Source organism: Anser brachyrhynchus (genome assembly GCF_964034855.1).
Source record: "Anser brachyrhynchus genome assembly, chromosome: 14".
Classification (NCBI taxonomy): domain Eukaryota; kingdom Metazoa; phylum Chordata; class Aves; order Anseriformes; family Anatidae; genus Anser; species Anser brachyrhynchus.
Genome location: NC_137709.1, coordinates 6,836,886 through 6,863,715, shown reverse-complemented (window position 1 = coordinate 6,863,715; position 26,830 = coordinate 6,836,886). Strand labels below are relative to the sequence as shown.

At 39.7% G+C, this 26,830-nt stretch overlaps 1 long non-coding RNA gene across 1 annotated transcript in view; it reads right to left on the bottom strand.

Annotated features, from left to right (window-relative positions):
- Positions 1-232: 232 nt before the first annotated feature.
- LOC308177802 overlaps positions 233-26,830 on the bottom strand; it is a 53,968-nt gene continuing 27,370 nt past the window's right edge. The window contains exons 6-7 of the long non-coding RNA XR_013939415.1: positions 25,826-26,011; positions 233-1,620 (exon numbers count right to left, since the gene is read on the bottom strand). This is a non-coding gene — a long non-coding RNA (uncharacterized lncRNA). The remainder of the gene's footprint in view (positions 1,621-25,825; positions 26,012-26,830) is intronic.

The following is a 26,830-nucleotide window of genomic DNA, read 5'->3' as shown; positions in this document are numbered from 1 at the left end:
ATATGGAAGAGAGGGAATACAGAAAGGACGCAAGAAAAGTATCCTCATCTAGGCCTGGATTTCGTAAAAGCACTTAAGCATTGGCCTAGAGTTTTCAGTAGGATTTAAATGTGCCTTCAATGTTGTCCTGAGTAAGAACCATCAAAAAAATTGTTCTTAAAACCTTTACAGTAGCATTTCTACAGCTCTTATTGCTCTTCATAAGTGCCAGAAAAAGAAAGGAGCGGTGAGGGAGAGGGAACACTGGGACATGGAATTTTATAGAGAAAATATAAATAAATTATATTGTCCTGTGCAATTAAAAAACGTTATTGCTAAATAATAAATAAATACTAAATAATACATTATTTTTTTTAAAAGGTTAACAGCTGATTTCTGTAGGGAAGCCATGAATTAAACATCATGCAAAACAATTAAACTCTGGGAAATAGGATTTCTGATATAGTGGTCAACAATTAAAAATGAATGTGCTGCTTCACTCCAGGGAAAAGCAGTAAGATGTCATGCTTTCATGCTATGGGGAAAAAACGTACCATGTCTCCAGCTGGAAAGTTCTGCAAAATAGAAAGAAAATACACAATGAGTGGCAGAGACTTAATCTGAGAAACTTCTACACAAAAGGTGCCGGCTGCAGTCGTTATTTCTGAAGGAGAGACACCACTGAGAGACACTCACTCCTCGCAGCAGCAACCTTCTAAATTCTTCACCTGCACTTACTTGCAAATGCAATTCTTAACAGCATGGGCATCCTTACGAGCAAATCCTGATTCAGGTCCACCAACTGTGACAGGTTTGTCGAGAAATTGGTTGCTGGGAGTGTAACCAAACCGCAGCCTCCTTTCATAGACAACATCTATGGCCAGAAGACTGCAGTAACAGCCTCGGAAAAGGTTTAGCTAAACACATGTAAGAATTCATGTGTTTCTTTGCAGCTGTCTCTGAGCAACAGAGTATGAACACAGTATGAAAAGCTGCTCTAACGTGACCTTGCAGCTTTTGAATGGAAGCCTGTAACAATCCCCTTTACTTTTTAATCTATTACACCTCCCCAGAAAGATATTGCTTGGGCATTGTACATATTAAAGAAATTAAAGAAATAAAATGCTATCATTTAATCCAAAGCTAAATATCTTCTGATACGATCATTAATACTTTCATAACTTCATTTCTGCTGGAAGCACCCTGGAGAGATGTTCTATACGTGAGTTCACTTTGGTGCCAGCAACCCACCTGAACGTATTGTCCACTGCCTGTACCCGAGCTGTGTGAAGAGACAGAATCTATTACCAGTTGCCTCCCCATTCCCATTGCTTGGGGAATAGTGTGAATTGTTTATCATGGCCACTGTGCATTTGAACAGATGGTAAATATCTGAGTTCCTGCCAACAAGAGTTAAGAGAAGCCACTAAAATCCATTTAGAACCGGAAGCAAATAAAATAAAAAATACCTAGCTGAGAATTTACCCAGGTCTGTTGCAGGTGAAGTCTGTTGGCTAATGGGTAGTTTCAAAGTGCTTGTACTGAACGGTTCATTAGAAAACTTGTCTCTGCCTCCCGTGCTGATAGGAAGAACCCCAGACGGGTACTTCTCTTCAGTGATAAACAGGTTCTAGTTATAATCTGAAAGAAATTCAATGTGTTGTAGGGGCAAGTTGAAAAGAGACACCGCATTTTCTATCTATTTTATATCAGCAATGCAAGCTATTATGGAAATTATTTTAGACTTGGCAGAGCTTTCCACAGAGAAGCAATCAAGACAGAAAAGCTCACAATGGTTTGGCTCGCACAGCCATTTCTTTCAGCTCAGGCAATCTCATTTCTTTTCCCTCTCTACACTGTAGGGCTTCATGGTTATCAAATACAAACCAGTGACTGAAAAATGGGTCATCGCTTTGCAACACATCTATTGGAGATGCCAAGAAACTTTTCCAGGATCTTTCACATAGCCATTGCTTGTGGCTTGATTACAGTGAGTCACAGGCTTGTACAGAGCTGGTGCCCCCGAGACGGTAAACTTCCATACGAGGCAATATGAATAGTATATTCAAACATATTTGTTCTCTGTAGGATAATCTGAAACACTTTAGCTCTTTTCTCCCTCCAGTCCTTGGCTGTTGCATTGTTTTCACCTAGCTGGTTGTAAGATGGCTATGGGGAACGTGCCCCTTCCTTTTCTGTCAGGGTATAGTGCTCATATTTATTTCCCTAGACAGCAGCATAGGGTTGCCATATGCAACCTCACATCAGTGACCAACTCTTTTCCTTGCAGCTTTGTCACACTGCTTCTATCTACAACCTCACTTCTTGAACCACTTTCTGGCTTCACGTCCCCATATATGAGTGATATGATGCCACTGGAAGCCATCTACTAGCCCAAGTTAAGAAAACACTGCTCCCCTCTCTATCTTTTTATTTATTTATTTTATTTTAATTTTTTTTTTTCACTTGGTCAATCCAGAACTCCAAAGATAATTGCAAAGACTAGATTTGGAAAGCAATTTCTTTTGCTCTAGTGTGAACAGGGTCTATTATATTCCTTAGGTACCCATGGACGAAAGACTAACAAAACACCCAGGACTGAACATTCTGCAAGAGCTGGACTGAAATTCTCCCGAGTTATGGAAAAAAAAACCAAAAACCAAAAAACAACAACAACAAAAAAAAACACTGAAGTGATATTATACAACTAAATCCCCCCATTTTTTTCTTAACCCCTTTTTCATCAGGATATTGAATGTTGATACAGACAAAGTTGTTATGGCTATTTCATCCAAATGAGAAAAACATCAGTAAAACCTCCCTGTTGAATTTCCAGAGAAAGTTTACATCTCCAGGACTACTCCATGTGGAACTGTGGAACAAAGGAACCTATGTACAAAAGACTGGAGACAAAAAAAAAAAAAAAAAAAAAAAAAACCTTTGTAAAAGGAACCATCTCTCTGACCTGATGTTCTGTGTTCCTCAAATGCAGTCAAATATTTGAACAACATCAGTTTAAGCTAGAGTATGGGTCTGGTAGGGACAATCTGAAACCTGGGGGTTCTGCACTACTTCTGTCTCCATTAAAGGGCAGATGGATTTCAGTACATCCTGGCAATGACAATGGCAGCATTACAGAACCCATATTTTTTTGTCAGTGAATAATTTGCCACGAGGTAGCTATGATGTAGAAATCACTCTTGTATGTTCTCATCCCTAGATAAATACACAGCAACTTGTCCATTGGCCCAAATCGTCTAACAAGGCTCAGGCAGCTTCTAAATTCTTATTCCAACCTTCAGTATTCCACTTACCAACACAGGCCGTATTTCTTGACTCATTACATTGCAGAAAAGACAGTCATCAGTCCATTGGAGAAATGGTTGAGTGGATTTTGAGCCTGGACTGGTAGATTTTCATGCCAATTTTTAGGACTAGATTTACAGTCTTGACAGGGAGTAGGCGTAACATTTCTGTCTAGTCATTCAGTATCCTGTTTTCTCCTGAATCGAATCTAGCATCTTGCATACTCATTCTGTGACTAACTATGAGAGTTTGGCCAATTTTTCCATCCATTGTCCAACTCTTAATTCATACTTCTTTACTGTATAGTGTAGATACACCTATTATTACTCTAAGAAGAACTTAAGTCTGGGACAGGCACTGGGGTCATTAGTATTTCCAATGAAAGCCTAAGGGGGCTAGGGAAAACAAGCTTCCTGTGAAGCCAAAATTCGGGCCACCAGTACTTTGTAGTGAAACAGAACCGTCTGGAAGTGAATTTAAGCAGCCCACTCTCAAAGCTGTGGCTTAAACAAGCTGAACCAGGCCAGTCCACCCCCAGAACAATCTCCTTTCTAGTTTTCTTTCAAAACAGGAAGTGCTTCTGTCATTTAAATGAGATCAGAAGACTGCTATCATAGTGTCAAGGGAATTTACGATGGGATTCTCTGCTCTGAAATGTAGAGTCTACGTAATAAGTTTGTACATCATAGAGAGATATGTTACAGCTCAGATGTGAGTGTGGAGGTCAACATCTCCAGTATACCTTGCAAAAATTCAAAAGGATGACACAACCAAGTAACACTTGGCAGGAAACAAAGTGCATGTGGTCTTCATTTCTTTTTTTTTTCTTTTTTTTCTTTTTTTTTCTTTTTTTTTCTTTTTTTTTCCTTTAATGTAGGCATTTGGAATTGTATCAAAATGGGTTCTGCAAACCGCACTTCTTCCCAGCAAGTGTGCTTGGTGCCTTTCACCAGATGAGGTGTGCTTTTCCCTGTGGCACATCTGCCAGTGCTCCCTTCAGAGCCATTTCCAAACACAACTAGCATCCCCTTCCCTACATAGCAGGAATGGGATGAAACAAAAGGATACTTGAGCTCTTCTATGCAGCCAGCCAAAACCTCAGAGGAGCCAAACATAACAATAATGTTTAAATCTCACAGAACAAAATCTACGATCTTTTCAACCTTTTATCCTTTTATCCTGAGCACTGGTGCTTAAAGTCATAGAATTTCTTACGCTGACATCTACCAGCAAGGCCAAAAAGCTTTTCTTAGCCAATCTAATTTTTAGATGAGATGGTCCAGAAACATTTCAGTTTTTATTGTGCCCAAATTCAGCAGCTCAAAACATTCAGAGCTTTGTTGTGAGTGAGAGTAACAATCACTGGAAAGAATGATGCTTCTCAATGTATCGTATTTGCAGAAATGTTCATTGATTTTGAATCAGCACAGTCTTGGTAATGAGAATCCCACATACACTCCAGATCATGTTCAGGTTTGTAGAAATGAGAAAAAAACATCTCTCCTGGGTTCACTGGAGCTCAACAACATATACAAAAGTGTTCAGGGGAACACTGTTATCCTCAGGTTCAGGTAGAGAAATCACAAAATCATTTATCCTTTTGTTAAGTTTACATCATTTTCTGGTCACAGAGACAGGAGCTCTAACTCTTGGGTGCTTGAAGTCAAGGAAATAAGTTCTAACTTTAGAGTTTGATCTACCCTTGTGGTGTTACAGTAGGAAATCAATGTAGCAGCAAGGGCTTAAAATTGAAGAACTGGTGTCATCAGCTGAGTCTACCGGCACAGTTGATATAAACAAGGAGTTAGGTATAACACCTGGATTAGGCAGAACAGCCCTTCACCTGGTCGTCTACATACACACCACAGCTGCTGTATTTCCCCCTCCTCACTCATGCTCATAAAACACTGCAGGCACCTCAAATGTTCAATCTTCATGTCAGTTTGTGAACATTTCACCTCACAACTCCAATTAATGCCAACAATGCTAATAGAAAATACCTAATTCTCCGAGGATGAATATCTGATGCCCAAGTCTGTAAGACTATTCTTTCAAAGGCAAGATGTCCATATGTTGATTTTAGCTCTAAATGTCATAATTACACAGCTCCACGCAAATTCCAAACCATTTGCTTATTATGGTTAGATTTATCATCTTCGGTTACGTTCTCCCATTGCTAGGGCACCTTCACAATCAAAAGATAGGAATCACTTATTTGCAGGTCTTTTCTTCCCAGTATTTTAAAAAGAACCACTGGTAGCTCATTCCTTAACTCAGCTGTCTAGAGAGCTTTATGCTCTCTCTTCTGCCTGAAAAATATATAAATATATATTTTCCTAACTTAGACAAATAAGTTCATATATAGGTTAATGTGAATATTTCTCTAGATATGAATGTTGTGTGAACCTATTTACATTTCTCTGTCTGTCTCGACTATATATAAGAGAGGGTAGGAGCTTTGAGAATAAATAGAAAATTAATACAAGTGGCTAAAAAAGGAGATCGAATGAGAAAGAGTTATTTTCTCCTTCATCCAACAGTTCCATGAGTGTTTCTTAGCCTGTGTACAGAGAACTCTTAGATATTCCTTACAGAGGCTGCACCTGCATTTATAACCAAGAAACAGTGAACCTGCTTCTCTGGATGACTGTGTATAACAGATTTTTAGCAGCACTATAAATACCTCTGTATGAGTGCCTAGTCTGCGACCTGGGCTCGTTTGGAGCCCTGTCCTGTCTGCTTTTCTTTTGGTGTATGACCGCGACGGACTTCTGCAAGAGCTCTGGTTTGTGCCGGATTAAACACAGACTGAATCTGTAGCAGCCTCTTGCATGGTTGCGCCTATGAGATGCCTGAGAGGACATGCCTAAAAGCAGTCCTGCAGTTTCATGCACAGCTACTGCTGTGGACCGAAGTTCCATCCTAAAGAGCCACTGAAATAACCTTCCAAATGCCTGAAGGGCAGTACCTCACCCACCAGTAATATTTCCCCTGCTCTGGTCTTTGACTCTATTCATTCTGGCTTTTCAGACTTTTGTCTGGTACCCATGGATTGTGTTGCAAATAGTTGGGCCAACAAATCAAAAGTCCATTACTGAGAATAGCCCATGGAGGCTACTGTTTATCAAAAAAAGGAATAAAAATAAGATGCAAAGTCTCTATATAATTAGAAATGCAGGGCATAAACATCAACTTTATATATAAATACATAGCTATTCCCAAGTATTGAAGTAATTAAAGGTGCTTTCCATCACTCTGCCCATGCTCTCAAGTCTCTTGAAGGTGCATGTACTCTCAGAGCTCTGATTAATGCAGCTTTGATAAAATACTTAAGAATCTTTTAATAAAATGGCCTTTCATAAGTGCCTTGCAACACTTTCTGACAGGGACATAAATAAGCAAAGCAAAGAGGTGATGGAGTAGGAAACAATGGTCACAATGTCAGCCCTCTCTCCTCCTCTTTCTGCACTCCCTACAGATTTTAAAGGTCAGGAAAATGTGGAACAATGCCCATGTCCTAAGAAGAATAAGAAAGGAAGGTTAAAAAAGTTTTCTTACCAATGAACTTGAGGAATTTTGTTCCTTTTGCTTCACAGAGCACTGAGCTCTCTGGGTTATGTGAGACCGAGTACTTTACGGTTAACATTTGCTGTGATTGGTTGAGCCACTGTATAAAATGGAAAGGAAAGTTCACCTTTAAGATATATATTTTTAGCAACTGACCCATATGGTACAAACTGCTGTCCAAAATGTATTTTTGTTGCAAGAGACTTTAAAGAAAAGATAAAGTTTTATTTGTTAAAAAAATTTCACTTCAAATGATGGCAACATTTTCCAAGTGCTGGGCAACACCACTCTTCTTACCTCCTGGTAGGAAGAAACCTTAAAATCAGAGAAATGCTTTTTCCTCCTCCCTTACCCTTACACAAATTTTCTCTACATTTTATCACTTATTCCTATTTCTCAGTTCTTCACAGAAGAAATCTTCTGGCACCTCAAACATATACATTTTAAAGAGAGTTATTGTTTAAAAAATAAAATCATCAGCCAAATGACATTGACCATAAAGGTTCTGTATCCACAAATCTGAAAATGGATAAAACTATTGATTAATGGACTTCCTTTATGCATCTTTACAACAGCAGAGACAATGAGGCTCTGAACATATTTGGGGTTGTACTGTAATCATAAATAAAGGAATGCCAATAAATATTGAAGAAGATGTACTGGTCACAATACACGTGCTTGCTGATACTGCTTGGGCACAAACCAGCTGGCCTGTGTTGCATACCCCAGTGAGCTGAAGTGACAAAGAGCCCCAAGAGCGGTGTGTATGCAGGATATGACAACAACCTCCCAGGTGTTTAGTGATGGAGTGATGCTCACCCATACATACCTTAGGGTCCCGTAAACTGATGACAAACCCCATAGGCTCTGGTGCCTACCCTGCTTCAGCAGGGAAGGACTTGGGGTGCCTAGTAGCCCCGTCACAGCACAGAAACACAAAGCCAGAAGGCACCTTAAAAGGGTCGCCCTGACCACGGCTAGGGGCGGACAGACCTGCCCTAAGCCATCCTGAGAGATGTTCATCCAGCTGTTCCTGGAGCCTGCCCAAACAATCCTACCACTTCCCTTCGAACCTCAATGACAGGGAAAACTGATTACAGCCTCGGTCCTCGCAGCAGCTTCACATCACACCTCTCTGTTGTGGAAGCTGTGCTAAAACTGTTCCGAAGCTGTGTGTTGCTTAAGAGACGCGTTTTGGCTGCCCCTGCTCTAGCATTTATATCTCTGTTACCCAGCAGGTGTAGTGTACTCAGGCCCGCATCAGTCCTCTGTTTTGCCTTCCTACCAAGCTATCAGCCCCAAACTGCAGCTGCACTACCTGTTTGGACTGAAATTAATCCAAATCTTCTGTGCGTCAGTGTGGGGGCAGAATTGCCTTTGCTCAGCAGGCTGCAAATGCACTCTTCAGTCATTCAAAGCTCTGCCTACAGCCAGCTCTAATTTTACTCTATTTTGTTTATGCTGGAGTGGCTGGGCTGGTATTTTTTCCTTCCCTCCACTTAATCTACCTTTGTCTTTCTAATAACATCTTCTAATAATATCTTCCATCCTGATTTATTTATAGCTACTGCCCTTTTGTTCAGGTATTACTACTGAAAGTGATCTAAAATTGAGTCCAATTACTGTGGAGGTGCCAGGGGTAAGTCACTTACTTGTAGGTTAAGTTTTAGATTTGAAATACTATTGAGATAGATGAATTTTCTGTGTTGTTTCTGCTCCTAGTCACACTGCAGTCTGGATGGGAAGGGAATGCAGTGAGGGGAGCAGCGTGGGTGTGCACCAGCATTTCTTTCTGAAAACTTATGATCTCAGAGGAAAAGTGACTGATAGATTATCTTTATTTGCCTGGCAGGTGGTACTTAGCATAGGGAAGTTGCATTGGACATGCTTGGTCCTTTCATGCTCCAATTGAAGGAAATAAATGGTCAACAAAAAGCACAGAGAGAAATCCATTCCAAAGACGCTCTAACAAGCTGTCTCAGTTTGCAAACACTACTTGCTTATTTCTCTCCTTCTGAAACAACAAATCTCCTTGTAAGATGTTACTATGATGTGACAGAACAAAGAGGTGCCCTGCATGTTGGCAATGGCATCCCCAGCAAGGCCCAGCGACACAGGGTGGCAAGCCATGCGATGAGAGCTGTGGGCACTCGGTGTGTCCCCGTGCCGTGCCACCAACGCTGAAGATGGAAGCGAGGAGGAGTTGTATCCTATGGGGGGCTGAAGGAACCCCCCTGTGCCTACAGCTCTACCCAGGAAAGCCAAATCTCCTCAAGTAGGAGTGGGAACTTCACGTTGGTCTCACATCCAGGCTAGAAGCTAGTTTCTCCTTCTCCTGGCATTCTGCTCCACATTCACCTTAGAGGTGTAAAAGAGAGAGCATGAGGAACTTCGTGAGGCCTGTGATTTCTCCTGTCTCAAACACAAATTCTAATGAAACTGAATTTAAACATTTGCTTAGCCACACCTTGAGAAACCTCCAGAGGTGCATTTTCAACACCCTTTCCATACTCTCAGTCTATCAGTCTATTTCTATCCATCCTTCCACTGGAATGTTTTTGTTTTATTTTGCTTTGTTTTTCCTCCCTAATACTGAACTACTATTGCTTGACATTACTGGATGTTATCAGCTACAAAGTCAGCTCCTGGTCCTTAGTTAGGAAGCAAATTCAGCAGCAAAACTGTGTGAAAGAAGTCATTTTGCTTCATCTGTTGAATTTCAGCATAAATCATTTGGCATGAAATTAAGAATTTTATTTTTTTTTATTTTATTTTCCACACTGATGTATGGCATGTAGGCTACTATAAAAACTAGCTTTCATATAAAAATACTTAATTATTGCATAGCAGCTTCATGTCTGCCAGGGTCAGTCAGAATGAATGAGACAACATCTTTCTATAGAGTTTTGGCACTGAAAGTATGAAAAAGAGCCCAGAATTCCCATGTGGGGAATCTTATATTTCTGTTAACATGGGTGCTCAATTCCCACTTGAAAATCAGTAACGAAAATAGTTCTTGCAGTGGGTTATACCAAATTGATTCTGTATATGTAAAGCACATAAGAAATTAAAACTCAAAAGAAAAAAAAAGTAAAAAAAAAAAAGTAAAAAAAAAAAAGTAAAAAAAAAAAGTAAAAAAAAAAAAAGTAGTGCTATAGATTGCTTGTGGACACTAAAGGGAAAACTGTGTGGGTGAAAAGCAAAGGAGGAACGAGGAACCAGCAAACTGGCAACACAAGGGAGGTCCCAGCACATGGGGAATACAGTGGTGGGGAAAGTTTAACAGGAAAAAAAAAAAAAAAAGGAAAATTAGAAATAAACTCCACAACTGCAGGATTACGTTGGGCTGCCAAAGCTCTGGTGAGAAGTGACAACTGAATTCCGTCCTTGCTGAAGAGTTTGGACCGAGTTAGAGAGGAGCCCATCAAATAACTCCAGTGACCGCAAACAGATGTGGTGAGGCAGGAATTAGACATCTTCTATCCTAGGGAGAGCAGAGCTCTTCTGGCAGCATGCACAGGAAAAGAGCAAAAGCAGGGAGAGGCTTTTGTGTGGGTTCTACTCTGGCCAGCTGTGAGAGGCAGCAGGAGACACTGCCAGGACGCGGCCACCTGAAAGAAACACAGTGCTCAGCTTGTACTGAGAGTTTCTCCAGGGGCCAATTCACCAAAAGATTCCCCCCCCAGGGCCTCATTTAGTGCCTGCTCTGAGTCCACCCGTGGCAGAGGAGAGCTACCAGTCCAACCACGCAGATCAGACAGCTGAAGCTGTCTCCTCAGAGCCCCGCTTGCACTGGTGACAGCCATCACACACCGACTGGGACCGTGTCTTTCTCTCCCCTCCCTTCCCCAGCACCTCATCTCTTCCCTCTTCGCTCCAAGTTACTGCCAGTCACTTCCAGGCAAGCATTTTCTTTTCGTTTACAAGATGGATCCTTCTTTTCCCCATTTCTATGATTTTCAGTGTGATAAAATGACACTTCTGACAAGTAAACCTTCCTCTTCCCCCACCTCCCCTTGTTCTGTGGATGTTTTCTTCGCCAATTAATCTAACATAATGTACCATTTAGGTTTGAGAGGCTGGCATGACTCCTGAAGGAGACAGAATGTGCTGCTGGGAACAGAGGGGTGGGGGTGATAGAGAGGACCACGAGGAGGCTCCAAACTGCCTGGAATTACTCATCAGGAGGGTGGCAACAAGGGAGCCTGGAACATCTTCCTTCTCGTCTCCTTCATAACAGACATCTCAGACACACGGCTGTCAAAACGCTACAGAGTCATTGTGTCTGCATGTGATGAGAAGAGGGACAAAGTTCTGCTGAAATCCTATCAAGCAGGTATTATGGATGTGTCTATCAGGCTCTCTGAAGATTGCCTCACGTAATTAGCAGGTAGCAACGATGCAAAATACTAGCTGGCGAGGGATTGCTCTTCCCCTCTGAACATGCCTCTCTAAAAAGAATAGCCATGTTTTTGAGATCAAAATAAGTAATTTGATAAGAAAAAAAAAAAAACAGCTTTTTTTTTCATCCTTCCTTTCCAGTCACATATTCCTGCCAATTCTAAAAATCTTTATGCTAGAAATGCTACTGAGTCGCATGGAACAACATATACAGAACACTTGAAATTGCAACTAAATTTCCAAAACAACTTTTCTACCTGAGTTCTGAATTTTTTTTTTTCTGTTGGTTGTTGTTGTTGTTGGTCTGTTTTCTCCTAGAACTTAATTCTGTTTAGTTTTAGCTTGTTCTGGGAAAAGCATCGTCAGCTTGCCTTCAGAACCTACTGTCCTATAATTTTTGTATTTTTAAATTTTGTTCCTGGGTTTTGAGTCTTTCAAATCCACCAGAAATGCTCTCCTCCTGCTTTATGGTAAATGTCCTGGTCTCCCATAATCTCGCAGTTCTCCACATTGATGTACTAGGAGAATTAATTGTGAAAAAATCATGAGACTCAGCTCTTGATACATGCAGAAAAATGGTCTCTGACTTCTTGGAGCATCTTTTACCCTGAAAAAAAAATATATATCCCCAAACCAAACAACAACAACAACACACTGTACGAGCAACATTGGCTCATTGCCACCCAAGTATTAGGTATAACAAGAATCATGGGATATTAGCAGTGTTCTCTTGGATGCCACAGGTTGTTTGATGATCCCAATCTGATCACTTTATGGAACTTTCTTGCAAGCAATACTGTCTTTAGCCCACTTAGCATCTGCCTGAGTGCAGTCCAGTCTACAAGACTCACAGCACTTCTGCTGTAGAGCTTCCCAATACTTTTTCTATTTTTTTTTCCAGTTAGCTTACAATGGATTACTGAGTGAAAAAGCTGAAGGATTGTGCGCTATTGTGTAGGAAGGAGCTTTAAAAAAGTGAATGCTAGCATGTTAAGAGATTTCACAGACTGTACTACAGTGGCATCAGCCTGTTGCACTGCTACCAGTTCCTAATATCAGCTCACCAAATGATCTGCTCCTGCCTCCTCTTCTGAAATGAGAAAAGATCTTCTGCTTGGTGTGTGAACCTTGAGAGCAATCTTGCTTCAAATGCAGTGGGAATGTCCTGTCCTTTTGCATTGGTCCAGGCAAACGAAGCTGTGACTCTGCTGTGTGTCTCTCTAGCTCTGAACTGAGAAGGATGCTGAGCAAGGAGGTGTACAACATTTTAAGGAGGAAATGGAAAAGGGAAGTGATATTTTTCTGACAGTTTTGCAAAAGAGGAAGGACAAGAAGTTAATCTTCACTTGTGTGGCTTAGAGAGATTTAGCTTCAGCCCAAGGCAGTTTGTTTCATTAAAAGTAAAGAAAACAATTAACACTGTTGGCCAAAACATTGCTGCAGAATCCAACAAAAGATTTTCCTCTTCTTATCATGAGACATTGAATGAACAGACAGAAAGAAAAATAAAGCTCTCCTTTTCTGTATTATTTTTGGCTTCTTGAAGGGGTTTTAAAGCCAATTTTTAAATATATATATGATGTTTAATTTTTGTGCACAACATTGGGAATCTGAGGAATGGATGCCATGGCCTTTGCTCCCAGGTCCTGGAACAACGGTCTGTGAGACTACAGAAGAGCCTGGGTGACTCTGACATGTCTTTCATTATCCACTGCAAAAGAAAATAGATGTTGTGTAAACTAGAAGCTTGTAGGCGCTAATGGCAGATTTTCACATGGGATAAACATATGTTCGCTTTGCTAAGAGCAAGCAAATTTCCCATTTCACTACAAAGAAATAAAAGCCTTATTTTAGCTGATGAAAATTTTACCCTAGAACACTCTGGTAATTACTCACAAAACTCAAATCTCTGCTTTTGGATGTTCAAGAGGGTGATAAGAAGAACAATGTGAAATTCTGGCTACCTTCTAATATTACTGCCAATCTTGAAAATACCTGAAGCGTTCAAGATTTTTGCCTTTTGTGGATTAAGATTCAGTGTCAAATTTGAAGATTGCTGAAGAATAAGACATGACTAAAACTTGAAAGGATCAGCGCTTAGCTGGAGAACAAACCAAGGGAAGTCTGGATGTGAATTCCATTTACTTTTGTGCTAGAAGATAAAACCTAGTTCTGAAACCTCAGAAAAACAAATTCTCCTCTACCCCCTTCTGTTGTTTCAAAGACATCTTGATGTTTAGCCTTCAAACTGCATTACAACAACATTTTCTCCTGTACCAGCATTTTGGTTCCTGCACTTTAAGCCAACCCAAAATTGCACAGGTGAAAGAGGGAAAACAAAAAGTGGAGTAAAATTTATTTTCTACATTATATTCTCCAGGGCTTGGTCTGTTCCAAATAGAAAGGGGTGACAGTTTCTCTCTGGGTGCCTTATAAATTTTCAAATTATGTCCCAGTTATTCCCTGCATCCCTTAGCTATCCTGCAATTAGAAAAAAGATTGAAAAGTCTGCACAACTTGGTGGTTATTTCTGAGAACAGTGTAACAGCTACTAATGCTGCCATTCAGTGTTTCACCCTGGAACTAAGACAGTTCACATGAACAAAGGCAGCTCCAAACTCCAAATTACTGTTTCAGACTCCAAACTCAGGCAGGCATCAAAATCTAATGATTTCAGTACCCTAGACCTTGAGACTCCAGTCCTGACAGAAACCTGGCTCTGCAAAATGATGCTCCAAGTTTTAACAAACATTTCGTAGCATCTTTTGGCCTAAGCTTTATTTGTTAAGTCACATGCGCATAAAGCTAGAGCTACCATTTAAGCATGGTATGTGGCAAAAACAGAGGTTTCCTATTCATATAGCAGCATTCAAAGCCTATTTTATGGCTGTGCAGTTGGAATCAGTAGAAAATGAGACCCAGTCACAAATAAGGTGAAAGAAAGTGTAGACTAGAGGGATTTGCTACTATACCTAAAGCAAGCTTTCATTTCAGGGACTGACAGCCTGAAATTCTTGTGCCAATGTTTTTCCCCTTCATAATTTTTTTCATGTGGTTTCTCACCACAGGAGTTTTGTGACACACAGCAGACACTGCGTGGCTGCCAGATTCTGCATGACACAAAACCAGCAGTGAATCAAACATCAACACATCCTAGCATTCCTTCTCCCTGACTTGGCACATGGTCACGCAGAAGGGCATCTCACTTCGGTTTCTTAATTCTTTTGCTGCATCCATCATTTTCTGGCATTGATTCCACATTCAGATTTTCTCTCTCCCTCCATCCTCCCTCAACATATCCACTTTGTTCACAGGCAGCTGTTTTTTTTTTTGGCTACGCACCTGTCCCCTCTAGTTCTCCCATCTTGGAGCTCCTAGTCACAAATTTTACAATTTTAACTTAGGAAGCAATAGTTAGTTCTGTCATACTGCTAACTCATAACATATCACTGTATGTCTCCTACCATCTTTCTCTTTGTGATATACATTTGCCGGTTAAACAATACTTTCCTTCTTGCTGATATAAATGAGTTGCCGAAGCAGTGGAGTAAGTTTGCAGAGCCAGTGATGAGTGAGAGTGGCATTAAAATAAAGGCTATGCAAAGATGTGAACATGGGGTCCTTCAGTAGTACTAGCCAAATGGCAGATCAAAGAGGAGAAAAATAGATATGGGAATAAACTGCAAATAGGTAAAAACAAAACAAAACAAAAAGTTATCATAGCTGAATTGGGAAAGAGCCCTAGAGGATTGTAAGGTAAAGGGGAAGAAGGTGGGATACTACATTTGAAGGACAAAATAGGGAGGACTGGATTCAGTATTGGAGGTGAGCTAGCTTATGTTAGCCCAGCAGAGCAAGAAGTTGGGTCTTGCAATGTGATTATTGATCTCTTCCTTTCATGCTGCTCAGTGCTGAAATGCCCTGAATACAAATGGGAGCTTTTAATGGATTCCAGTTATTTTAAAGAAAAGTTTTAAATGTATGGTCACTTCTGAGACAGCCAAGTAAGCATCCTGTGAAACCAATACCAACAGACATATCCCTATCCCCACCCCTACCAAAGAAAAGAAAAGAAAAGAAAAGAAAAGAAAAGAAAAGAAAAGAAAAGAAAAGAAAAGAAAAGAAAAGAAAAGAAAAGAAAAGAAAAGAAAAGAAAAGAAAAGAAAAGAAAAGAAAAGAAAAGAAAAGAAAAGAAAAGAAAAGAAAAGAAAAGAAAAGAAAAGAAAAGAAAAGAAAAGAAAAGAAAAGAAAAGAAAAGAAAAGAAAAGAAAAGAAAAGAAAAGAAAAGAAAAGAAAAGAAAAGAAAAGAAAAGAAAAGAAAAGAAAAGAAAAGAAAAGAAAAGAAAAGAAAAGAAAAGAAAAGAAAAGAAAAGAAAAGAAAAGAAAAGAAAAGAAAAGAAAAGAAAAGAAAAGAAAAGAAAAGAAAAGAAAAGAAAAGAAAAGAAAAGAAAAGAAAAGAAAAGAAAAGAAAAGAAAAGAAAAGAAAAGAAAAGAAAAGAAAAGAAAAGAAAAGAAAAGAAAAGAAAAGAAAAGAAAAGAAAAGAAAAGAAAAGAAAAGAAAAGAAAAGAAAAGAAAAGAAAAGAAAAGAAAAGAAAAGAAAAGAAAAGAAAAGAAAAGAAAAGAAAAGAAAAGAAAAGAAAAGAAAAGAAAAGAAAAGAAAAGAAAAGAAAAAAGACAGATTTCTTTGCTTGGCATTTGCTTTTGTTCTGACAGTACCATGTGCCCAAATCCCCAGATCCTGTTCATGACTGATGGAAAAGAAAATGCCTGATGGATTCTGACATGGGGGAACCATCTGGGCAGAGTTTGAACTGAGACTCGTAAAAGCCACATGAGAAAATGAAATTTAGATATGAAGAACCCCTGCTATTGCCACACACAGAGAATGACTTGCAAGACAAAAGGCAGTGACAACTCCAACAAAGATGTTTCCATAGCAGAATGCAGCAAGTAGCCAGTTGAGGAAACTTTGGGTTGAAAAGGATTGAACCACCAGATTGGCATTAATTCAGCTTCAAGAAACTCTTCAGATCAACTGTATCATTTTGAACACCTAATTTATTATTACCATTCCATATGGATACTGCAATAGTTCTAAGACACTGTGGGCACTGGGAGCTGCATGGATTCATAAGGAAGCAATGCTCTCTGTGGCACCAAATTTAAGGATGCTGAAATGCAAAAAGGATAACAGAATACCAGTTTGAGACAGAAGTCCATGACAGGTAAAATCTTCATCCCGACTCACTGATTAAATCACTAGAAAGTGAACTAGCTTCCTCTGAGCTGATTCAAAGATTCTTCTTTATTTCAATGGTGTTTTGGTTACACATTTCCTGAATCTAATATCCTCATCTTTCTCTCTCTGTCTCTGGTGATAGAGATAGTTACATTGATGCACAGTTGGTATCATTATTTTTCTCTAGAAAGGCTTGACAAAAACAATCATTCTTTGCTCTCCATTTCCTGTCTATAAAATAGAGCTAACACTGCTTGCCCTTCTGACTTCCTTTCTCATATCCATTTTCTTTTCAATTCTTCAGGGCAAAGATTTCCTCCTTTTATGTCTTCTGCTGCATTAAAACAAACTAATACCTTCTATTGCCATGAAAATGTGGCTTAAATGAAGAAAACAGTAGTTATCTTCTCTTTTGAAACGTACAGTAGGGATTTTGCTATTTTGTGAAGTTTCGATAAAACGACTGAGCATTAATATAAACTTTCCAGATCGTGAAGTACCAGACGCTACCATTACGCATACCAGACCAGGCTGAGATCACAAAGTATTTTTGCAATCAAAGTTGTCTCTTATTCTGTTATTCTTCACCCCTTTTAAAAGCATCATTTGTTGTGTTTGCCAGCCACATGGAGAAAACAGTTTGCAACCTTGCTTCTTGGATTACACTTCTTCCTGCAGAAGTGGCTAAATAGCTCAGAGAACAAATTTTGTTTTTATTTTTTTTGGCATGATTTCTACTTGTTTGAGAAAGTAAATGCTTCGAGATTATTTCAGTGTGGGTACTAAGGGAAATTACAGCTGAATGAGTGTCTGAGCATATATGCATCATAACATAATGAAGAATTGGCTGCCACAGCATCATTTTGGGGAATACTATACTTCAAGACTTAAGAAAAAAAAAATAATAAAAAAAAGTCTTAACAAGTTACAGCTTCCAAACCAGCCAAACTTAAAACTTCCAAACTTAAATCCCCAGCATTTGTTACTTCTTGCTATAGAAAAGTTATTTGCAGGTATCATGGGATGTTTTTTAGTGCATAAGAAGTTACCTATCTCTTGATAACTTTTCTGCTGTTCAACCTTGATGAACATCTAATACTTACAGAATAGAATATTTTTATTTACCCTGCTGTTTATTTACAAATATAGATTTACTTCTCTCCCCTTCTGAATAACCTTTGTAGCAAAGCTTTCAGTAAGGAAAGAGTAGCCTGAGGTAGATGAACATAGTCTTTTCTTCTCTGCTTGCCTAGTTAGAAGGTTGCATAGAAGAAAGAAAAGACCAAAGATCAACACTGTTTACACAGCCTAAATGTGGTATTATTTATCAACTTCTCTTCTGAAGTCAACACCACCTTTGGGATGGGGCTGCCAGAAGAATAGTAAAACAGATGACAAGAATAAGAGGGAACAGGGAAAGGAAGAAGGTAATTTCAGCAGAGGAATATAGAATGCAAAAATTTCAAGCAAAGATGTAAGTACTGTTTTACAGGACAAAATACTTTTCTACCTCAAGACACAGAATGGTCGCTGAGATAAGCAGATACCAACAGAGAGAAAAACAATACAGGTAAACTGATGGGCCTCAGAATTTGCTACATAATCACCTGTAAATCACAAGTTCTTTTTCAAATGGACTGATGGAGATAGGACAGCGTGGACCATACACTTCTTTTCTTGGAAATTCTGCAAGTGCATCAGAAGAGGTTAAAAGGAAAAATAAGACTGGCAGCATGTTAAACTGGATGAACAAAGAATATTACTTCTGCTTTTGGTACCATAACCACAAATGAATTCACACACACACAAGTAAATTAGACCAACTTATGGAAGAAATATCCAGAGATTACTAAATAGAAAGACACCCTCCTAGCTCATAATGACCCCAAGTTATAAATATCTGAAAGCTGAGAGAAGCACTGCTCTGTGCTTGTCATGCTTTTCTACTCAAAAGAGTAGAGTCCCTTGCTGTTCGACAGTCTACTTGACTAGTTGGACTTTTAGTCCATAGTTCTTACATTTTGTTATGTCCTTAACTAGGGGAAATAGAGAAAGAAGTTCATAAAGCTAAAAGTGTCACTTACATAAAAATACTAAAAGAAAAAAAAAAAGAAAAAAAAAGTAGTTTCTAATACTTACTTGACTGCAAAATACATTCTTGTTGGAATGCATGCCACTGTACATGCCCAGAAGAGATTTCTCTGTAGAGCTCCCTGGGTTGGAAGCTAACACCAATATAGCTACACTTTTACATTATACCCATTTCTAAAGAAGATGTAGATAGGGAAAAAAACAAAAACAAAAACAAACACTAATATTAATGTACTTGTTCTGTGTATCTCCCCATTACTGTTGACAGAAAAATCCTATATGCATGGAAGGAAGGAAAAATAAACCCTTTTGTTGCTAGGTAGTGGAGCTGAACAAATTATTTACAATGAATAATTTATCCGACTAAATTAGATGCTTTCTGCTTGCTGAAGACCAAAGTCTCCTGTAATATATATATTTGAATATCTGAATGTCAGACAATTCCTCTGAGCGTACAGTACCTACAAGCTGGTGGTGAGCAGCTCTCTGACAGTAACGGGCTTCACTGGCTGAGCTCTGTACAAGGTCGATGCAGCCTGGCTGCAGGATGGCAGTCGTCCCATCCACTTCCAGAGGGAACTTTTTTGGACCTGCAGGTAGGATGTGAGTGGGGAAGCACTCCGTGAGGCACGGTGTCTGTTCTGGCTGGCTGCATCTTTGAAGCGCTCCCAGCTTGCATATGTATAATTCAAGTCCTGTGTATACCATCTGTGACAGTCTGGGTTACTATTTGCAAAGAATCAGATTTGACTGGGAAATGATGAACTATTTTGATCCATCTGTACATTTTGATATATTGCCAAATGAAGAATTGAGGCTGGTCAGAAACATAAATAAAAGGTCTGGGCCAAGGCCCAATATTGGCTTATATTTGAGACAGTTTAATTAACTAGGTGATTAGCTCCAATGCTAATGTCCAGAAGCGATCAAAGAACCAAACGCTGAGACAGGACTTACTCTGTAATTCCCATCACCACACGAGTCCTTTCCAGGAAGATGTTGAAAGAGTGCTTGTCCCTGACTGCGGCGGCAGAGTGATGGAGACGGAGGGCAACGGGGTCGTAGGAGCCCGCGGGTCATGTCAGCGCACTCGGACAGCTCGGGAGCTTAGATGCACACATCAGCTGAGAGTTTCCAACTCAGTAAGCAGGGGATATGATAGATGTGATGAAGGACAGTGACTCAGGCTGCCATGTTTGGGGCGGAGACAGAAGCAAAGACATGAGTCACCCATCAAGCCGGTCGGGAAGGGCCAGCTTTCCATCCAGAAGATTAATTTGAGACTGACTCATTTCCAGAACTCAGATTGAGGGTGGCAGGAGATAGCATTTCTAGAAATGAGAGGTTTCAAAGCACGTGAGATGAGATGATTTCAAAGCACGTGAGAGAAGAATAGCTAGAAAGACCTGAGATACATGAAACTTGAGATTATTTTGGAGGGGGAAGGGAAATGAAAAGGATGCACAGCCCCTTCACTCTCCCTCAGTAAAGCTATTTAAGGATTGGGAATATAAAATTCAGTTTGTTGTGTTTGTAATTTCTGCTTCACTGATAAAGTCCCTCATGTGATGATGCTGAAGGACTTAAGTACTTTAGTAAACAGCCAAGAGAGAGAAGCAACCTTGGAAGAAGACTATCTGAACCACGGACTTCATGTAGGGATACAAAACATACTGCTACCATGAGATCAAACAAGTGAGCAGTCACATCGCAAATCTTCTGAATGCTAATGAAGTCCATGCTGGTGGGCAAAAGAGGCCTTGAATCACACTGTCCCAGTGCTGTGTCCCTCAGCACCAACATCTGTGGACCTAGTGGCTCCTGTCATAGCACTGGAGGGAGCTGCAAAGAGAGTGCTTAGAAGTAACACCATGGGCTGCTTGATGCTCTTTTTGTCTCTGTTGAACAGACTCTCATTTCATGAATGCAATACTGGACCGATTTATTCTGAGGTGGTTCCAGTGATCTTCTCCCTCTTACAAAATGCAAGGCCAAGGCTAAGCCTAGCTGTGGCTCCTGCTTGAAGAAGGAGGAGGTTCCACCAGCAGCAGTCCCACTATCATCAAGTTGTGGCAGGGAAGAGATGGTCTAAACACGACTATGTTACCATGACCTAGAGCTAGGGAGGGGAGTAAATGAGAGGAAATCTGCCATGACCTTGAGACAGGCATGTACTGTCTGCATACAAGTTTCCTCAACTACAAAACAGCATTTATGAAATTTCCCTAATTCATAAGGATATTCTGAAGGTGTAGTTCATCTGAAGACAGTGACTTGAAGAGGAGCATGTTTTCACCCTGTCAAACATTATAATTTGCCATAAACTGCAGGTTTTGGGGTTTAAAAATCCTTCTCGCTATACAGTGACTGAAAAATCTGATTAAGCATGCAGTGAAGAGTGCGGTGACTTCTGTTCAGAGCATGCTTTCATCGGAACATCAGAACTATTATAGCTGTCTAAATAATGTACAGGCTTGGCATACGTGGTATCATTAACGATTTACATCTTGAGATAGTAATGGTTTGAAGAGATATGCTTCCTGGTTTCTCCTGTCAATAGCATTGCACTGAAAATAAATAAATCCCTGGTGATTTGTTTATATTCATCAATGCACATTTTAAAACATCCTGAAGCACTGACCAAAATAATTGTTTGACATCAAGAGGTTCCCTTTTAACTATGCCTTTTTGGGATACTCCAAATGGCATAATTTGCTCATTAGGAAAATATCTACAAAAATTCTCCCTACAGTCAGATTAGCATTTCCTTTAACCAGGTGTTTTGGGCCTTTTATTTTTCATCTGAAAGAGGCCAGAGTGGAAGTCACAAGTACCACAAAGTGAGTGTGAGGCAGCCTTTAATGCCACGCAGATTTTGGTAGCTGTGACTAGCTGACAAGGTCTGCGATACTTACCCCAACACCCTTGGTCTGTAACTGGAGCCTGACTCTAAGCAATGGAGCAGAGAGAAAGAGTTAAGATATTTCAAGGTGTTTAAAACTACTTCTAGATCCCACACCCAGTTGAAATGCAGTCCAGAAGATGGAAATTCAACAAGAATTCACTGATAACCCCTGCCTGATCAAGCACGTTATCAGTCTCTGACGCAGGCAGATCACTCCACATTTCCATCGGTCTCCGTTCAGTTCTTGCCTTTGCTGCTATGCTGGCCTGCACAGTAGATACCATATTCTCAGCTCTCTGAACCAAGGTCTCAAACTCTGCCATCTAGCACCCTCTCACCACAACAACACTTGTGACATCTCCTCCCCCTCGGCTCCCTGATTCCCCTCCCCTCACTTCTTTCAGTGGTCCCTGGAAAAGCTGTCCTCTGGGACAAGTGCTTTCAGAGCAGCCCCCATTTCTGATCCTCTCCTAGCAGCCACCCGGGAGCAGGCTGTTGTAACATCATGTTGGCTGCACTCATGCCCATGGGCTTTGCCTTCTCTAGGGAAAATCATTTAAGAGATTAATCTGTTGTGACACGGACTTTGTTCGATAATCGCTATAAAACCTTGGCAGGAAGTGGGAGAAAGAGAAAGAATAGCCTGACTTGTGGTCATTTTTCTTTGGGGGAATTTCTTCATTTCACTAAAAGACACATTTTGTGTCAAGGGGTGGTTTAGTTTCCTTTTCCACCTTCAGTAGGCCAGAGGACAGAAAATACCCACATCCCAGTCCCTATAACAACGGAAGGTTTCCACGCAGCTGGGATGCAGCTGCCTTGCCTCCTGTCACGAGGATTAGGCACCTGCTTGTCTGCAATACATTGCAGCTCTCAAGTGAGGTCAGGATGGTCTGTTTGTCTCCAAAAAAAGGCACTAGGCTGACATTAGACAACCAACGAGACAGTTTTATCTGCAAACAGCAGAGGCTGCTCCAGCTCAGGGAGCTCCCCCAGCAGCAGTGCAGAGCACAGAGCCAAGTTGTTTTGCTCTTCCCCACCTCAATCTGAGCTCACGGAGCTCACCCCAGCCTCAGGGCAAGATGCCAGCCCCACCTCTCCATGAAGTTCAGCTTTCCCAGTGGTGGACTGCCACGAAAACAGACAGAGCGACCCAGCTGTAGTTTTGCTGAGCGTAGCCTGCGGAGCCACATCTCCTTACCGAGCTGGCAGGAAGAGGTTTGCTCGCTGGCAGGGATGCTGCACTACGACCTTACGCAGTCTGGGTACAGGGACAGGTCAGGGGATGAATGAAATCCTCTGCATCAATCCAACAAAATGTAAACTTCCACGAAAGCAACTGCCACCTTCCCATCCATTTCTTCTGCTCACGTAAAAAGGAGCAGGAATGCATGTGACAAGTAGTACGGAATTTAAGTGAATATACTATAAAGAGTCTTATAGTTCAGTCTGTTGATGGTGCTCAAACCAGAAAAAAGACTACAGCTCCTTGTCACAGAGCAGGGTAATCTCAGCAGGCCTAACAGAATAAAAATTCATTTCTGCCAGTAAACCGAAAATGACTCACAATAAACATGGCAAGGAAATCTTAAAATAAAGAAGTACCATAACTTCTTGCTTCTGGATAAGGAGGAGGGGAAGATTAAATACTTTCATTAAATTAACTCTCATCCAAATGAGGCTTTTGTTTCATTTCTAAAAGAAACCCATTTCTCTGTTGTCATTTTTTTTTCCTGAGTGGTAAATATAATGCAGAATTCCAGAAGCCTCATTTCTAAAGAAACAAATGTAATCAATTTCACAGAGCACTGAGACAAATCAATATGGAAGGAGTCAGAAAACTAAACAAAAGCAATGGGAGAAAAATATTACCCTTATTTATATGGCCATAATACATGGGAGAAAGAGATATTTAAAATTACAGAGCTAATTTCTAAAGCAGCAAACCACAGTAGTCAGTAATAAAAAATAACATTAAACTATTTCAGCTGAAAAATACAAGTCTATGATGATCGTAATAACCCATGTGATGGTCATTATTGTCTGCAGTATAGAAACAAGCTATTTTGGCTTCTTTTTCTTTTTTTTTTTTTTTTCATTTGTCATTAACAGAGAGTAAGAGACCAGAAAAGTAGTGATTGCCCAATAAGCCCCTGTGATATCATATGACATTTCAGCTTCACTTTCAGCTTAAAACTTGGATTTTATACCCTGGTGAGTCTTTAAGAAATGAAAGATAACAAGACTTTGCTGAAACTGTGCATTATCTGACTCTACTGGATGTTGTGAGATGTACATAATCAACATTAAAGCGGCTTCAGCATTTCAGCATTTAGAACCTTATCTCAAAGTTTGATTATATCATAGGGGAATTTATTTAGTTATTTAGTTGTTTTAAATAAAGACTGCTCTTGTCTCCACTCTGCCAAAAAGCACAAGCTCAGCAAGCCCACTAAAAACACACATACTTTTCAATGTATTTTAGTATTTTAGCAGAGTATGAGCCAGTTGGGTGAGCTTGGGAAAAAGTACCTTTTTCTGCTCCCTCTTACCAAACCCTAATTTACTTTTTTTTTTTTTAAACTTTTTTTCCCCACACCTGGAGTAAAATTTACAGTTAATTAGATTTGTCAACTGTAAGCCATGAAGTAATGTGGAAAAAAAATAAATAAATAAAATAAAAACACAGCAGAATTGGGAATAGAATTCTTTTGACATCATGTTCAATGAACCTGAATGTAAAGAAAGTAGTACGCATCCAGTACTGCAAAGGAAGAAAAATTACAGTAGCTACCTACGATGTGCGATTACTTTTGATGCAGGAATCTCCCTTCTGAGCCATTGGAAAATAGAAAAAAATAAATGACCATAAAAAAAATATATAAAAAGTTCTATTTCAGCAAGGAATCGAAAGGCTACACTTAAATTAAACCAAATGTTAATCAGAGCACATACTCCTGTTTCGGTACAAGTGAGCCAGAAGTAAACATCCAGGAAAAAAAAAGTTAATCTCCATCTGGAGACATATTAAATGAAAATAATCACAAAGTCAACAAACTTAAGCCCATAGAAAGTTACATGCACATTTTTATTCTGCCATCAACTCTGCTTTACCTTTAGGCCATTTCATATCTGCTTGAGTTATAACTGGTGTAATAAATGAGTTCTTAGGCAGCATATTTCTATGCAAATTTACATTGCCAAATTACTATTCTTATTCCAACTCCATCATAGAGTAAAAAATAGATTGAAGGATGCTTTAAAAAAAATCCTTATGATAAAAAAATGAGGGTTTCAATAGACTTGTCATTTGAAATATTATTTTTTCACTCGCACGGAATAGAAATCTATAAAATTTAATAGGAGTAGATCCAAAAAGCTTCTAGAGAAATTACACTAAAGGACCCTGAAAAAGTAACCCAGTCTGCCGAAGTTTTATTTTACTATAAAGCAAGTAGAAGAAACGCAGTCCCTGTGATTGATGGTCGGTCATTGCCTGGTTTTCAGAGGTGATCATTCCCATCCTGCTTTCCCTGTGTACTAAGATCACATACGTTGCATTGATTGTAAAACACATTTTTTCCCTTTGGAAAATTCCAACATTCAAATCAAACTAAAGTTCAAGTGAGGCATGTGTTTAACTGCACTTTTTAAAAGAGTCACAGTGACTTCAAAGGGACTGCGTAGGTGCTTAAGTTGTACAAGCACTGAAGGGCTTTGCTGGATCAGAGCCCTGGAAAGCTGTGGAGGAGAAGCACAATGCAAGAGCTGAATATGGTAATTTTTTCCTGTGTTTGCACCATTCTCTTACTTTTTAAAAGGGAAGAAAAATTCAATGTATTCTTTTTGCAGTTCATGATAGTATAAAGAAGCATTTGCAACATGTGCAGCCAGTTGGCTCACTGAACTGGCTGAGAAAACCTAGCCTTATAATTTCGCCTATAGTAAATGCTGACAGAAATTTCTCTGATACTGTTCCACTGCAGCTGCCTCATTGTTCTGTTTTAACATAATCAGCACAGTGAAGAGGAAGAAAGGAGTGTTAATTTTATATCAAATAAACTTTAATTGAGTCTTTCATACTTTAGTACTGTATAATAAATGCATATAATGGTCTCTGGAGTTAGTTCTGGTTGTGATAATATGGAGTCTCAAAACTTGACTTGGGTACATTATGGTACCATTCAGTCTTGTGTCACTATCTTGCAGCCTAAGCAAGAAAAGTTCCTGAGACACCCTCAAACACCACTGGAAACGTCCCTGAGAAATCACACATGCAAACACACACACACATATACAAATATACATGTACCTACGTGCATATATACACACCCACCTGCAACCAGAGGCTCTCAGTAGATCCTCAAAACAGTCAAGGTGAGCATTACCAAACAAAAAAAAAAGAATGATGCAGAAGAGAAAATTCACTTGAGATTGGTGTGGCACATCAGAAGCACTCGATGAATGGAGGTGATCCATGGCATGACTGACAGAGACTTTTCAAAGTCACCGGTGAAGCAGCCTGTAACACGCAGCAGGGAAAGCATGGTCAGTCCAACCACCCTGGTGTTTTTTTATTTCAGGTCATGGATTATTGCTGTTCCTGCTACAGAAATGAATGTCCTCACCTGCCTCTCCTCATTACACGCGAGATGCTTTAACATAGTTTTTTTGAGACATCTAAGCATTTCTTGTGGACAGAAATTATGTATCCCTGCTAAAATGGGGACAGCTCTATTCAAAGCACAAGTACAAAGCAATGCAGTTATCTCCTACTCCCCCCCCCCCCCAAACTCCAATCCTCTTGTTTTCTTATACCGATTTTAAGTTATTTAAGCCATGTTGCTTAGATCACTTTCAATGCTTAGATATTGTGGGTGAAAACAAACATCCTCACTGCTTAATTTTTTTTTTTTTTACTTTCACACACAGCTTGTACCCAAATCACAGATACAAGAGTAATGGGGATAAAGGTCATGTTACCTATCCCATGTCCCACAGAGGAATAGATTAGATTTAAGGTCATGCCTAAATTAATCTTAGAATCTTCCAAGGGTAGAGGTGATCCCTTCCAGGTTTAACTAACCTTGCAGCTAAATTATTTTTTAAACTTCTCAATATTATTTAATTTCATGGTAACTTTTCGTCGCCCAAGCAGATACACAAAGCTGTTCATCTTCCCCCACTATTATTATTATTTTAAATAAAAACATATTTGTGCAACCCCTTTTCTCTAGAGGTTGGGCAACCCCAGATCTTCCCATTGTTCTGGTTGTTAAATCTCCAATCATTTAACACTAGTTAATTCTCATTCCTTCTAAAGCATAGACATCAAAGACAG